Raw genomic sequence first — 16,925 nt, forward strand, 5'->3', positions numbered from 1 at the left:
GTACACCCTGCAGAACTGTGAGCTAATTAAACCTCTTTCCTTTTAAATTATCCATCTTTAGGTATTCTTTTTTCTTTTGAGACAGAGTTGCTCTGTCACCCAGGCTGGAGTGCAGTGGCACAATCTTGATCTCAGCTCACTGCAGCCTCCGCCTCCCAGGTTCGAGCGATTCCCATGCCTCAGCCTCCCGAGTAGCTGGGATTGCAGTTGTGTGCCACCTTGCCTGGCTAATTTTTGTATTTTTAGTAGAGATGGGTTTTTACCATATTGGCCAGGCTGGTCTTGAATGCTTGACCTCAAGCGATCCACCCACCTCAGCTTCCCAAAGTGCTGGGATTACAGGTGTGAGCCACTGCGCTCGGCTAAGTATTCTTTTATCGTAGTGCAAATGGACTACCACAAGAGGTAGCATGCTTTCTCGCTTCCTCATGGTTCTCATATCCTTTTCATTGATATGGTACACCTGGTTTAATGGTCACTTCTTCCAATTTTATGGATTAGCTTTCATACGGAAAGACTTTTTCCTGTTGATATATTTATAGTGTTGGTTGGGTAGTGGTTCTGGGTGGACGCAGCAGTGGAGTTTTTTTTTTTTTTTTTTTGAGACGGAGTCTCGCTCTGTCACCCAGGCTGGAGTGCAGTGGCGCGATCGGGCTCACTGCAAGCTCCACCTCCCGGGTTCACACCATTCTCCTGCCTCAGCCTCCCGAGTAGGTGGGACTACAGGCATGCTCCACCACACCTGGCTAATTTTTTGTAGTTTTAGTAGAGATGGGGTTTCACTGTGTTAGCCAGGACGGTCTCGATCTCCTGACCTCGTCATCCGCCTGCCTTGGCCTCCCAAAGTGCTGGGATTACAGGCGTGAGCCACCGCGCCCACCCAGCAGTGGAGTCTTTTAATGACTTTTTTGATTGTAATCAATGTCAGTGGTGTCTGAGAGTTCCTCTTGGTGGCTTAGGCTGTGGTTGTTAGTGGAGGCTGTGGTAAGGCTTTGCTGGGAAGGGGATACCAGCCTGATCAGTTGTAAGGCACCAGTCAGTGGTGGTGGCAGCATGGCCCTGGGTGGCGGACACAGATGCCAGTGGTGGCCATGGGGTCGTGGTCGGGCCAGTCTTTGGGCCTCCAGGTGGCATGCTCGTGCAGTAGTGGTGACGTTCGTCAGCTGGGTGTGTGGATTCTAGGCCCCAGACAGTGTGCCATGGCGCTGGCTGTATCAGTAGTGGCAATGGGCCATCCTCAGGCACCTGGGACATGCAGGTGGTGACAGTGGTCGGTGACAGGTGGAGTGGGCTGATCCCCAGGCTCCTGGACAGTGTGTGTGGATAGGCAGACATGTCTTCATGCTCGGAGAAACCACGTTTTCAGGGCACCTGAAGGTGTGTGCAGGTACTTTGGCAGCCCTGCCACTGGCAGGGAGGGGTTGCTACTGGTGACTGTGGCCCTAGGCAGGTAGCTGCCAGGCTTTGGAAAGCACGTTTTGGCTCTTTTTGTCCTGGGACTAGTCATCCTCGTGTGTTGGCCATCTGTTTCCCAAGGTGTAGGACACGGGGTGGACTAGAGTGCTGGGGGACCTGGCCACATCACTGGGTCCGACTGGCGTTGTGCTGCTACATACAGCCTTCTGGAAGAACATGGGGGATGCCAGCAGGGCTCCAGGGATGTTGAGGTGCAGGGGCTATTGGGCTCCAGGGCAGGGTGCAGTCTGGTGGGGGTTGAGCTCAATACGGTGCTGTGATGTAGTTGCTTGGGGTTCCTGGTGTGAGTGGGACCCAGTGTGAATTCTGTCTCTGGAACGGTTAGTCATGTGGATTCCAGAAAGCCTCCTGTGCCAGGCTTAGGACTTGTGAGGGCTGAGGGACTCTTCTTGGGGTAGGGTTGCAGGTGTCGGTGGTGGGGATGTGGGCCAGTGGGTACCTCTTACTTACCTTTCCCCTCTCCTTCTGTGCCTTAGACATTCCCAGTCACTTCCCTGCCAAAAATCCCATATTGTCTCTTAGATGCTCTTTTCGAGGTGTGGTTATCTACTTGCTATTCTGGTCCTTCTTTGTGGAGGAGGTGAGTACCAAGCGCCTCTAGTGAACCATCTTGATGACATCTCCTGGGACAGTTTTAGATTTACAGAAAAATTACAAAGATAGTACAGAATTCCCATGCACACCCCCTTTCCCAGCACACACTGTTTCTGTTATTATTAACATGTTACATTACTATGGTACATTTGTTACAATTTATGAACCAGTATTTTTTGTTGTTTATGTTTTGAGATGGAGTCTTGCTTTGTTGCCCAGGCTGGAGTACAATGGCACTATCTCGGCCCACTGCAACCTCTGCCCTTTGGGTTCAAGCAATTCTCCTGCCTCAGCCTCCTGAGTAGCTGGGATTGCAGGTATCAACCACTACGCCTGGCAATGTTTGATTTTCAGTAGAGACGGGGTTCCACCGTATTGGCCAGGCTGGTCTTGAACTCCTGTCCGCAGGTGATCCACGCCCTCGACCTCCCACAGTACTGGGATTACAGGCGTGAGCCACCGTACCCGGCCTATGACCAATATTAATACATAAGATTCGTACTTTTATTTAGATTTCTTTAGGTTTGGCTGAAGGGATGCCCCTTTTATATTCCAGGATCCCATTCAGGATAGCACCTTATATTTAATGGACTAATTTCCTTAGGCTTCTCTAGGCTGGACAGTTTCTCAGACTTCCCTTGTCTTTGATACCTTGACGGTTTTGAGCAGGACTGGTATTTTGTAGAATGTCCCTGATTAGGATTTTTCTGATACTTTTCTTATGATTAAATTGTACTTATGTGTTTTGGGGTGGAAGACCAGAGAGCTGTAATAAAATTTGTATATATTAAGGCTCATTCTTTGTGTTATGAAGTTGTGTGATTTTGATTAGTAAAGACTGTTATGTTTTAGGGGGAAAGTATGCAGTTTCCCACTATTAAGTTTGCTATTAGCTGTTGGTTTTCTCTAGATGTTCTTTATTATGTTGGGGAAGTTACCCTTAATTCCTTGTTTGCTGAGAATTTTCTTTTATTTTTTATTTATTTATTTATTTTTTTGTGATGAAGTCTCGCTCTGTCACCCAGGCTGGAGTACAGTGGCATGCTCTCAGCTCACTGCAGCCTCCACCTCCTGAGTTCAAGTGATTCTCCTGCCTCAGCCTCCTGAGTAGCTGAGATTACAGGTGCGTGCCACCATGCCCGGCCAATTTTTGTATTTTTAATACAGACGGGGTTCAGCTATGTTGGTCAGGCTGGTCTCAAACTCCTGACCTTGTGATCCACCTGCCTCGGCCTCCCACAGTGCTGGAATTACAGGCGTGAGCCACTGCGCCTGGCCTGCCGAGAATTTTATCAGGAATAGATGTTGGCTTTTGTTAAATGCTTTTCATTGTCAATTGATACAATCATACGATTTTTCTGTACTAACCTGGCAATGGATGATACTGAGTGAATTTTGAATGTTGAACCAGCCTTGCGTACCTGGAATAAATCCCAGCTGGTCAGCAGGTATATTATTATTTTTATACACTATTAGATTCAATTGCTAATACTTTGTTGAGGATTTTTCTGTCTGTGTTCATGAGAGATACCGTTCTCTAATTTCCCTTTTGAAGAAATGCCTTTAGCTGGTTTTCGTATTAGGGCAATCCTAACCTCATAGAATGAACTGGGAAGTGTTCACTCTGCTTTTATTTCCTGGAAGAGATTGTGGTGTATTGGTATCATTTCTTTCCTAAATGTTTGGTAGAATTCATCTATGTACCCATCTGGGCCTGGTGTTCGCTGTTGTGGAAGGTTATTAATTCTCGATTCATTTTCTTTAACATAGATAGGCCTATTCAGATTTTTTTCTTGTGTGTGTTTTGGTAATTTGTCTTCAAGGAATCTGTTCATTTCATGTATGTTATCAAATTTGCAGGTGTGGTGTCTGCAGTATTCCCTTTATTTAATTGTCCATGAGATCAGTAGTCATGATCCCTCTTTTCATTTTTGACATTGGTAATTTGTGTCTTCTCTCCATTTTTCTTGGTTAGCCTGGCTAGAACTTTGTTAATTTAACTTAATTTTTTCCAGACCAAATTTTTATTTTGTTGATTATTCTCTTTTGGTTTTCTCTTACTGGTTTTATTGATTTCTGCTATGACTTTTATCATTTCTTTTCCTCTACTTGCTTTAGCTTAAATTGCTCTTCTTTTTCTACTTTCCTAAAATGAAGGCTTCAGTTACTGATTTTTTTCACTTAGTAATACATCATGATCCTTTGTCTAAGTATTATATTACCTCAAGTTTAAATTGCTGCATAGTTATTTATTAATTGGTTTTGTCATGATTTTCTTAACCCATCTGCTATTAAATAGCACTGCAAAAATTTATATACACCTTTGCACATATTTCTGATCATTAAATTCCGGAAGGGAAATTCCAGAGATAGGAGGTTATAGTTAAAAAGGTTTAACAGATATTTCCAAATTTGCCCTTTAGTAAGATTGTATCTCGTAGTCTTGTCATTTTTGCACATTCTTACATGATGAAGTACAATTCCAGATGTTAATATGTCATCATTATCAGCTTTATAAACAGTAACATATATGTCTGATTTTTAATGTTAATGTTTTACAGTATACTATATCACTAAGGTATATAAAAAGTGTACAGCTTGATAACTTTCTATAAGGTCAATTGACTGGTATAACTGGCACCCCAAAAGCATTTTTCCTGTTCATTCCCTGTCATCCCCCACTTCCAAAGGTAGCCACTATTCTGAATCATTCAATATACTCTTTTATTTTGTGTAGCTTCTTTAGTAGCATTATGTCTGTCATTTAGCCAGGTTATATGTAGTAATAGTTAATTTTTTTCATTGCTTTGAAGAATTCCATTGTAACAATGTCACAAAAATTTTTAAGTTGAGCCAGAGGTGGTGGCTAGTGCCTGTAGTCTTATGGGGAGGCTGAGATGGGAGAATCTCTTGAGCCCAGGAGGCTGAGGCTGCAGTGAACTGTGATTGCACCACTGCACTCCAGCCTGAGCCACAGAGCAAGACCCTATCTCTTAAATAATTAATTAAAATTGTTTCTAATTTGTGTCTATCATGAACATTGCAACTCTGAATATTTTTATTACATGTGTCTATTGTTTTAATATGTGTTTAATTATTTGTGATATTGAAATAATTTATGATATTTTTATTAACCATTTCTATTTTTTTTTTAAATATCTGTTTTGGTTCTTTGCCAGTTTCTTCTTTTGAGATATTTGTGATTTTTTATGACTTGCAAACATGTTTTATTAAGGACTTAAGGACTTAAGGTATGTGTATACATATACATATACATATACATATATATACACATATTTATCTATATATTTTTTAATTTTTAAATTTTTTTGAGTTGGAGTGTCACTCTGTTGCCCAGGCTGGAGTTCAGTGACATGATTTTGGCTCACTGCCGCCTCTGCCTCCCGGGTTCAAGTAATTCTACTGCCTCAGCCTCCTGAGTAGCTGGGATTATAGGTACCCACTACCATGCCCAGCTAATTTTTGTATTTTTAGTAGAGACGGGGTTTCACCATGTTGACTGGGCTGGTTTCGAACTACTGACCTCAAGTGGTCCGCCCACCTTGCCCTCCCAAAGTGTTGGGATTACAGGTGTGAACCACTGCGCCCGGCCTCTCTATTTCTTTTTTAAGGTATGATAAGACACAGGGATATTTCACCTTCCCCGAATGGATAAGTGATTGAACCAGCCTCATTTGTTGGATAATTCATTTTCTACCTCCATGATTTGTAATGATTGCCTCTCATAACTAAGTTTCCATATGTGCATGGATCTATTTCTGAGCTTTCTACTGTGTTACATTGGTTAGTTTTTCTCTCTTGTCACATTACCTCACTAAGTTTAGCATAGCTTTATAGTAAGCCTTGTTTTCTAGCATAAAAGACATGTAATGTTCTTCAAAAATTTTTTTTTCCAAAATGGTCTTGCCTGTTCTTAGCCTTTAATTACATTTTCATATTTGTTTTAGAATCAGTTTTTGTTTTCACACACATACAACTTTGGGATATTGATTAGAATGCATTGAATTTGTAGGTTAATTTGGAAAAGTTGCCATCTTTATGAAGCCATGTCTTCTGGTTATTTTAAAGTTGCCTGTCCTGTCACTTTAATTTTCTTTCACTAAAGCTTATGTTCTAATTGTAGATTAGGTTGGCTCTCTTTCTGAAATGTTAGATTACCATGGATCTTTTGGAATTCTGGTTTGCAGGCTCATCTTGAGTAGGTGTTATTTTTGCGTGCATGTGTGCTCTAACAGGCAACTAGGTCCAATTCCTGGCCAGGAGGTTGTTTCATTGTATGTTTTCACTAGCTTTATTTGATTTTCATTTTTTATCTATGTTGCAGTGGGGATGGCTCAGGAGATGAATTTATAGCTCTTATTTGACCATATGTCCATTATATATATATGTTATTTAATAAATAATGCACATTAGATAAAGAAGGATTTTGGATGGAAGGCTTAATTTTTGGCATCCTAATGTTTGTATAATAAGTGTAGTCTACTCTTCTTTCTGGGCTCATCTTCCTGTCATTCCAGATTCACTTTCTTATGTGTCAGACATAAAGTAGAATGCTGTACCTCCAGGCACATCTTGTCACTAATAAGCTTTCCAGGGAGGAAACTTCATAGGCTTACTTCACGGACTGAGTCACCTTCTAATGAGTCTGGTTTTTGTTTTTGTTGTTTTGCAAGACCAAACTTCAGCACAGGGAGGTTAACTGATGGGTTAAAAACATTCTGGGCCAGGCGCGGTGGCTCACATGCCTATAATCCCAGCACTTTGGGAGACCGAGACGGGCGGATCACGAGGTCAGGAGATCGAGACCATCCTGGCTAACACAGTGAAACCCCGTCTCTATTAGTACAAAAAAAAAAAAATTAGCCAGGTGTGGTGGTGGACGCCTGTAGTCTCAGCTACTCAGGAGGCTGAGGCAGGAGGATGGCATGAACACGGCAGGCGGAACTTACAGTGAGCCGAGATTGCGCCACTGCACTTCAGCCTGGGCAACAGAGCAAGACTCTGTCTCCAAAAAAAAAAAAAAAAAAAAAAAAAGACCATTCTGAGCATCCCTGGACTGTAGAGTTTTTGCATTTGAATGATTAATTCCCCAGGAAGGGAGTATTTACTATAATATTTGGGACTTTGGGAACTTGTAGATTGGTACAAGTAATATTTCTGGAGAAATAGACCTGCTCTAGGGCTTTGATTTTAGAGATATATAGTTTGGGGCTGCTCTATATTCCTTTAAAATTTACTTTGTCTCAGTCGTTTTGTGAAGCATAGTTTGGCTATCTTAAATATCCTTCTCATACCCTGTCTTCTGCACACATGGGATCCAATTGTTTCTCTTCGTTTGTATTTGCTGCAGGAGTGATGGATAGACTTTGTGTGCAGGAACATTGCTAGAGATTTTACTTTTGTCAGTATCCTCGGACATCCAAGTCAGTAGGTTGCTTGAAGTCATGGGAGTCTGCGATGACATCCTGGTTTAGGCAATAACATGATCTTCTGCTGATTGATTTTTATGACATTGTTTCTCTGACTTCTGTTTACTCTTCTGTAATTAAGGCACCTCTGTTGTTCATCTTGTGGGGGTGGTTTTAGATTTTTTCAGAAAGCTCTTCTCCCAGTTGGAAAGTATATAGAGTAGCCCTTAGGATTTTATAGTTGCATCTTTCTTTCTCTAGAAACCTTACCACTTATTTATTCTCTTTCAGCTATTTTGTCTTCAGCTCTTTTCATTTTGTATTCCTTACTAGTCATTCTTTCTCTGAGTATTCTCATTTCTTTGTCCTTTTCCATACAGTTACCATATTGTAAATTTCCGTGTTCTGGTTCTCAGGGCACAGGTCATTTTCATACTACGGACTGTCCTGTTCAAAATGTCAATAAGCACCCCCTTCTAATTTCTCCCAACCTCCAAAGGATGAAGAAACGCTGCTCCATACTACTCATTTGATTTTCCCAAAGTGTAAATACTACTTCTTTTTAAATGTTTGTAGCCTCTTGTGGGAATTTTATTTCTGCCGTTACATGGTTACTTTGCTTACACGCCCTCTTTTTCACATTCTGCTGCCAGTGCTCTGAGCCTCTTCTTTGTGCATCTTGCACTTCTCTGCTTTCTTGCGCTCATATCTTCTTGTGGTTTCACCCTCTGCTTACTCCTTCACACAGGTGATATCTTCCTGCACACTAACCGAGTTACTGGGTGGATGTCAAGCTCTGTTTTTGTGTTTCCTGTTGTAAGTAACCTGTAGAGTACATGACTCTTCAAACTCTGGCCACACTGTCCTACATTTCAGTTGATGTCACTGTCTTCTTAGGTTCTACTGAACTCAAGGCAAGTCTTTCTACTCTCTACCAAATTTCTGATCTTTAAGCAGGAGGATTTGTTTTGTTTTGTTTTGTTTTGTTTTCCTGAGACAGAGTCTCACTATGTCGCTCAGGCCGGAGTGCAGTGGTGCGATCTCAGCTCTCTGCAACCTCTGCCTCCTGGATTCAAGTGATTCTCATACCTCAGCCTCCCAAGTAGCTGGGATTATAGGCATGCGCCACCATGCCCAGCTAATTTTTGTATTTTTAGTAGAGATGGGGTTTCACCATGTTGGCCAGGCTGGTCTCGAACTCCTGACCTCAGTTGATCCGCCCACCTCGGTCCCCCAAAGTGCTGGGATTATAGATAGGCGTAAACCACCATGCCTGGCCGAGCAGGAGAGTTTTAAGTATCTACTATAATGGATAGCAGAGATCAGGCATATCAAGAGATTGTTAAACCCAACCAATCTCATCTTAAGAATCAATACTGTTAAAAAGTGTGTGTGTATACATGTTTTCTGATCTCAAAACTTTTGTTGTATTTCCTTCTAAGCCTTATTTTTTTGGTGTAGATATATTATTAATGCCATACTGCATGTATAATTTTGTTTTCAGCTTTTAAAAAATTCATCATTGTAACATAAAAATTACCCCTTAAAGCCAGGAGCAGTGGCTCACACCTGTAATCCCAGCACTTTGGGAGGCTGAGGCAGGTGGTTCGAGACCAGGCTGGGCAACATAGCGAAACATCTCTATTAAAAAATACACAAAAAAATTAGCTGGATGTGATGGCATGTGCCTGTAGTTCCAGCTACTCGGGAGGCTGAGGTGAGAGGATGACTTGAGCCTGGGAAATCGAGGCTGCAGTGAGCTATGATGGCACCATTGCATTCCAGCCTGGGCAACAGAGCAAAACTGTCTCAAAAAAAGAAAAAAAAAAGTTACTGCTTGTCAACAAATACTCCTCTAAAACAGTTATTCTCAATGGGAACGAGGTACAAAAAGAAAGTTTCGCTCTCTTTCTGAGAGTCACATCTAGACTGAACCCTGCTATTGTTAGGAGGATGTTCCTCAGATATGTTGGGGTTCGTGACCACTGTTCTGAAATAGTGTGAGCTAAAGGGTGATATCATAAATCATCTAGCCATTCCTAGGGATTGCACCTCTTGTCGTCATCTGGAGTTTGTCATATCTCATTATTGTAAAGCTAGAATAAGCATGCTTATTCATCAGTCTTTCTTCATAATTTTTGTCATGTCCATAAGCTACATTTTTAGAAATGCAATTACTAGGTCAACAGATGTGAATATTCTTCAGATTCTTTAATCATCTTGCTATGTTACTTTTCTAAACGTTAGTACTGAATTACACTCCCACCATCAATGAACAAATATGCCTGTCGTGCTAAACTCTAGGCAGCACTGAATATTGCTGTTTAAAAAAAAAATCTTTGCCAATTTGATAAGCCCAAATAGTACCTCATTACTGCTTCAATTTGCATTTCTTTGATTACTAGTAAGTCAGTACCATATTTTAGGAGACCACTTTATCTTGTTTTGACACAGCCTCAACTAGAGTATGTCTTGAATTGCAACTGTCAAGATAAATCATTGAAATTAAGAGCTGTAGTCCTCGGTTATAATAACCTCATCCAGTCTATGTAGCACTGAAAGCTGCCTAATTAGAAGCAACAGAACTCTTAACTCATGACTATATATTTTTAAACTTTTTATCGTGGATTTTTATAGTACTCAAGAGGAGAGACAATAATACAACCAATTCCTTGTAACCATCATCTTAGTTTTGACAACCGTTAGCATTCTGGAGTTCTGGCTTTGTCTGTCTTCCCAGTTTGGGCGGTAGGGAAGGCATTGGAATATTTAAAATCTAATAACAGACATAATATCATTTTATCCGTGAATACTTCTGTATACAACATATAAAGACTTTTTAGGGCCAGGTGTGGTGGCTCATACCTGTAATCCCAGCACTCTGGGAGGCCGAGGCAGGCAGATCACTTTAGCTCAGGTATTTGAGACCAGCCTGGGCAACATAGCAAAACCTCGTTACCTCAAAAAAAATGATAAAAATTAACCAGGTGCGGTGGCACACACCTGTAGTCCCAGCTAGTTGGGGGGCTGAGGCAGGAGGATCACTTGAGCCAGGGAGGTGAAGGCTGCAGTGAACCAAGATTGTGCCACTGCACACGAGCCTAGGCGACAGAGTGAGACCCTGTCTCAAAAATAAAGACTTTTTAGGCCAGGCACAGTGGCTTATGCCTGTAATCCCAACACTTTGGGAGGCCAAGGTGGGCAGATCGCTTGAGGCCAGGAGTTTGAGAGCAGCCTGGCAATATAGCGACACCCCATCTCTTCAAAAAAATTAAAAATAAAAAAATAAGCTGGACAAGGTGGTGTGCACCTGTAATCCCAGCTCCTCAGGAGGCTGAGGTAGAATCTTTTGAGGATCCTGGGAGTTTGACTTCCAGGTACAGTGAACTGTGATTGTGCCACTGCACTCCAGCCTGTGTGACAGATCGTAACTCTGTCTCTCAACAAAAAACAAAAAGACTAAAAAATTTGAATGCCTCCTCCCAATACCTTATATATATATTATTATATATAATATATCTCATATAATATTTATAATATAAATATAATATTTATAATTTATAATACATAATATAATAAATTTTTATAATATAAAATTTATAATATAATAGAATATAATATTTATTAATCAATAAATATATTTTAATATAATAATATATTAGAATATAAAAATATTTATAATATAAATTTATAATATATAATAAATATAAAACAAATATAATATAATAAATATAATAAAATAATATATATTATTACATATAATAATATATATACATGGTGCAGTGGCACATGCCTATAGTCTGTATATAATTTTTATATAGGCTTTTTAATTAAAGTATACCATACACACAGAAAAGAGCACAGATCTTACATGAACTGCTGGATGAATTACTACAAAATGAACACAGCCAGCAAATAGCTCAAGAAATAGAATGTTAATAGCACCTTCAGAGTTCTCTCCTGGCCATTAGCCCCTCCCCTCTCTAAAAATAATTGCTATTTTGATTGCTAACACCATAAGGTAGCTTTGCCTGGTTTTCAAGGTTGTGGAATCCTCACAGTTTAAATTCTTTTGTGGATATATGTGTTTTTTCTTTATGTCTGTTTGTTAGATTCATTCATGATGTGTACAGCTGGAATTCATCCATTTTCATTGCTTTATGTCAATATATGAGTATGCCACGATTTATTCCTTCTCCTATTGAAGGATATTCATATTGCATCCTGTTTGGGGCTATGATGAATAATTGCACTAATAACCTTTCTGTACATGTTTTTTGATACACACGTGGAGTAACTGATGTTCACTATGTATCTGGGAGTGGAAGTGCTGCCTCATTGGGTGTGCTGCATTCAGTCATCATTAGTGGATAGTGCCAGAAAATCTCAAGGCCATGTAAGAACATTCAAGGCTTTGGTCAATGTTTCTTTTGCATTGTCTTTTTCTTATTGGTTTATAGGATTTTTAAATGTATTCTAGATAGGAGTAAACGTCCCTTTTTGCTCTATGTCTTCTCTTTCCATTGCCTCATGACTTTTGATAAGAAGTAGCCAATTTCAATGTAGTCCATTTATCAGGTGTCCTTATCTGGTGAGTGCATTTTATCCTAGTTAAGAAAGTCATGAAGAGAGTTTCTTATGTAATTTCCTAGATATTGTGTTGTTTTTCCTTACTTTTGCATTTTAAAGTCTATAATTTTTTTAAAGTCATTAAAGTGGGGACTTTTTTTCCCCCTACAATAGGTATCCATTTGACTCAATGCTATTTATTTTTTTAAAAAACAATCCTTCCCTGCCCTGTTCTACGGTGTCAGTTTTGTCATAAATTAAGTATCCTTACATGTTTGGGTCTGTTTTTATTTTTTAAAAATTTATTTATATTTATTGATTGATTGAGATGGAGTCTCACTCTGTCGCCCAGGCTTGAGTGCAGTAGCGCGATCTCAATTCACTGCAACCTCTGCCTCCTGGGTTCAAGCGATTCTCCTGCCTCGGCCTCCCGAGTAGCTGGGATTACAGGTGCTCACCACCACGCCTAGCTCATTTTTGTATTTTTAGTAGAGACAGGTTTCACCATCTTGGCCAGGCTGGTCTCGAACTCCTGACCTCATGATCTACGCACCTCGGCCTCCCAAAGTGTTGGGATTATAGGTGTGAGCCCCAGCCCCCTGTCTACAGTTTTTTTTTTTTTGTAAATACTCCACCATACTGAAGAGATTTCCTTTTATTCCTAGCTTTATGTGACTATTATCAATGGCTATTGGGTTTTCATCATATCTTTTTTTGCATCTATTGAGATTATACGATTTCCTTTATTCTGCCAATATGGTGAATTGCATTGATTTTCAAAAACAAACCAAATTCTATTCATACAATAAACTCATCGTGGTCACTATGCATTATCTTTTTTATGTATCATGGGATTCTTTTGTATATTACCATTTAAAAGATGTTTCCATTTCTTCTTTTTTTTTTTTTTTTTTTTTTCCAGAAAAGGATATTTTTTTTTATTCAAGTAACTGCAAATAGGAAACCAGAGGGGGAGCCCCAGGCTGGGACAAATCACGGCTACCCCTCCCCAACAGAACAGGGGGAGGAGGTGGGCCCTACACCCTTTATGGTCGATTTGGGCCCCCTTGCTCACTCTGCTGCAGCATCCTAGGGGCAGGGCCCCACCTTCCCTGGGACTGGGGTAGTCGGTCACCCAGCCTGCCATGCCCCAGCCCCTCTTCCCCACAAAGAGTATCTTGGGGGAGGGGATCGTGGGCAGAACAGGAGGCAATGAGGATGAACATTTGGCGCTGGTAGCAGCAGCAGTGACGGATGTCGAAGAATGGAACATTGAACAAAAAACAACACAACTGTCCAGAGGTAGTTTGTGAACAGAGGAAAAATGGAACCAGAGCCTTGGGGGGCAGGGAGGAGCAGGAGGGGAGTTGCGAGAGGGCAGGGTGAGCTCCTTGTTATTGGTGCCCCATCTGAGGAGGGGGAAATGGCTGAGTGGCGGAAGCAAAGTAGGGTGAGGGGAGCAGCCCCAGCCCACCTCAGGTGACGGCCACAGGGCTCCTGGGCCTCACCTGGACAATAAGCGACTGCATCTCCATCACCACCACATGTACTCAGATCCCAGGCGGAGGGCAAGGGGGCTGTGGCCACAGTGAAGCGGGAGTAAGGACACACCCCTCCTGCCTTCCTGGAGCCAAAGGGGGCTGCCCAACCTAGTGCAGGGACGAGGGAAGGTGGGGAAGGATGAAAAGTGTGAGCCCCATGTGGTGACAAAGACAGTTTGGCTGGGGGAATCCTGGGGCCAGCACCCCCTCCACTGGCCACACCTGCTGCTGCCAGGGCAGTGGAGTAGGGCGGGCCAGGATGAGATGGGGCTTCGGCCCCTTTTAAGGCCAGGGGATCCCTCCCAGGTCCCACTACAGGAAGCCAGAGGGAACAGTGAAGGAGCAGAGAGAGCGCCCCCAAACCAAAAGCCCAGAGAGCAATGTCCCCACCACCAAGGGAGTGGGGACGCAGCAGGTGCAGGGTGCGGCTAAGTGGGATGTTAGCCTTGTCCAGGAGGGCATGTGTGTATGCGTGGGTGGGCGGGGGGAGCTGGGAACTGAGGCCAGGGGAAAACTGCTCCCCACTCAGCCCATGGGAGCCCTGCAGCGGCTGGTGTGCTGTGTAGTGTGGTGGTGAGGGCACAGGTGGAAGATGGGGGTGGCGGCCAGAGGCGGTGGTGATGGTGGGCCTGGGGAAGGGGCGGGGGCGGTGGGAGCGGAGCAAAGCTGTCCAGTCCCAGAAGGAAGCTGCTCCTCCAGTGAGGGGCAGGTGGCACGCATGGGTCACTGCTCCTCCTCCGAGGATTCCTGCGAGATGCCCTCCTCTTCCTCCTTCTCCAGTTTTTTGGGTCTGCCCCTTGGTTTCCTTCCTGGAGTTGTGGTTTTCTGGGTCTTGGCAGCACCCTTGTTTTTGCTTCCCTTTGGTCGGCCCCCGAGGTCTCTTAGGTGTTGGCACTTCGCTGGGCTCCTTCGGAGGCTGCTTGCGCGGCCTGCCCCGGCCCCGCTTCTCAGTGCCGTCCATTTCCTGCTTGGAGGCCAAGGGCTGGCTGGACTTCGACCTCTACTCGCTCATCTTCCCTTCTCTAGGGAGCAGGTGGAAGAGTGATGGCTGGGATGCGCGAGCTCGGCCGCCGGCCTGCGGTGCGCGCCCCAGTTTGCCGGGAGCGTCGGTGCTGGGCGCTGAGGACCGGCCTGGCTCCGCCGCGGCCGCCGCTGGTAGCAAATGCGGATGCCTTCTTGGAGCCGTGCCAGCGCCAGAAATAGCCCCGGCTCGGAGTCCCCATTAGAGGCAGGTGTTTCCATTTCTGTTCAAGAGAGATGCGAACTGTCATTTTCTTTCTTTTAATGATTTTAAGTTTTAATATCAGTATTATGCTGACTTCATAAAAAGAGTAAGAGGAATAGGCCCTCTTTTTCTTTTCTCTGGAAGAGTTTAATATTTCAGATCAAACACCATAAATAATTATAGGACTATTTAGATTTTCTGTTTATCAATTTTATTAAGTTGTATTTTCTTTAGGACTTTGTACATTTCATTTAAAATTTCAAAATGACTTTGTGTAACTGCCCATAATATTCTGTCATCTCTATACTTTCTGTAGGACCTGTACTATTGTCCCCCTCTTCATTCCTAGTAATAGTATGCATATTTTTATTTCTTATTCTTTTTTTTTCTTTTTTTCTTTTAAGATGGAGTCTGGCTCTGTTGCCCAGGCTGGAGTGCAGTGTTGCGATCTTGGCTCACTGCCACCTCGGCCTCCCAGGTTCAAGTGGTTCTTCTGCCTCAGCCTCCCGAGTAGCTGGGACTACAGGCGTGCAACACCATGCCTGGTTAATTTTTGTATTTTTTGTAAAGACAAGGTTTCACAATGTTGGTCAGGCTGGTCTCAAACTCCTGACCTTTGGTGATCTGCCTACCTCGGCCTCCCAAACTGCTGGGATTACAGGCATGAACACTGTGGCTGGCCTATTTCTTATTCTTTCCATTAATTTGTCACTTTTGTTAAATTTTTCTGTAAGTAATTTTTGGAATACTTGCCATCCTTATTTTATGGCATTTCTTCTATTAATTTCTGTTCTTTTATTTCTGTTTTTCTTATATTTATATTATTGTTTACTTTTTAACATCTTACACATATTAAATTATAGATATTCATCCTTTCCATTTTAAAATTAAGAAATTACATAGCATAAAAATTCCTTTTTAAAGTATATAATTCAGTGACTTTTAGTTTATTTACAAAACAGTATGACCATGTGTATTATCTCATTTCAGAACTTCCAATAGTGTCTTGCTTCTTACAGTTAGTATAATGTTTTCCAAGTTAGTGCATGTTATAGCATGAATCAGAACTTCATCTTTTTTTTTTTTTTTTTTTTTTTTGAGATGGAGTCTCCCTCTGTTCCCCAGTCTGGAGTGCAGTGGTGTGATCTCGGCTCACTGCAACTTCTGTCTCCCGGGTTCAAGTGATTCTCCTACCTCCTGAGTAGCTGGGACTACAGGCACCCTCCACCACACCCAGCTAATTTTTGTATTTTTATTAGAGTTTCATCATATTGGCCAGGCTGGTCTCGAACTCCTGACCTCGTGGTCCACCTGCCTCAGCCTCCCAAAGTGCTGGGATTACAAGTGTGAACCACTGTGCCCGGCCTAGAACTTCATCTCTTTTGCTGAATACTATTCTCTTGGATGGATATATACTACATTTTCTTTATTCATTCTTCAGCTGATGGATGTTGGCATTGTTTCCAGCTTTTGACTGTTACGAGTAATACTATTGTGAATATATGTTTCAGTTCTCTCAGGTATACACTTACGAGTAAAATTGCTGGGTCATATAGTAATTCTATATTTAACTTTTTCAGAAGCTGCCAACTTGAAGCACAAAAAGTTTTAACTAGGAAAAAGTCCAGTGTATCTTTTTTACCTCCTTCTTTTGCTTATGTTTTTGGTGTCATATTTAATTGCCTAATGCAAGGTGACAAAGATTTACCTTATGTTTTCTTCTGAGAGTTTTATTGTTTTAGCTCTTTGGGCAGTTTTGAGTTAATTTTTGTGGACAATGTGAGATGTTCATTTGCCTGTGAATAACTACTTGTCTCAGTACCATGTGTTGAAAAGACTATTTTTTCCCCATTGAATTGTCTTTGTACAACCTTGACAAAATCAACTGGCCGTAAGTGTATGGGTTTTCTTTGTGGACTGTCCAGTTCTGTTCCATTGATCTGCACTTTTGTCCTTATGGTGGTACCACACCATCTTGATTAACATAGCTTTGAGTACGCTTTGAAATCACAGTGTTTGAATCTTCTAACTCTCTTCTTTTTGAAATTATTTTGGCTTTCTGGGTTCCTATGCATTTCCATATGCATTTGG

At 42.0% G+C, this 16,925-nt stretch overlaps 1 protein-coding gene and 1 pseudogene across 3 annotated transcripts in view; one reads left to right on the plus strand and one right to left on the minus strand.

Annotated features, from left to right (window-relative positions):
* Window positions 1-16,925, plus strand: part of LOC103246597 (S-adenosyl-L-methionine-dependent tRNA 4-demethylwyosine synthase TYW1) — a 266,737-nt gene that overhangs the window by 166,317 nt on the left and 83,495 nt on the right. The gene's annotated exons all lie outside the window — the stretch shown is intronic.
* On the minus strand, window positions 12,952-14,621 carry LOC103246596 (high mobility group protein HMG-I/HMG-Y-like; annotated as a pseudogene).

The sequence above is a fragment of the Chlorocebus sabaeus genome, chromosome 28 (assembly GCF_047675955.1).
Source record: "Chlorocebus sabaeus isolate Y175 chromosome 28, mChlSab1.0.hap1, whole genome shotgun sequence".
Taxonomy (NCBI): Eukaryota; Metazoa; Chordata; class Mammalia; order Primates; family Cercopithecidae; genus Chlorocebus; species Chlorocebus sabaeus.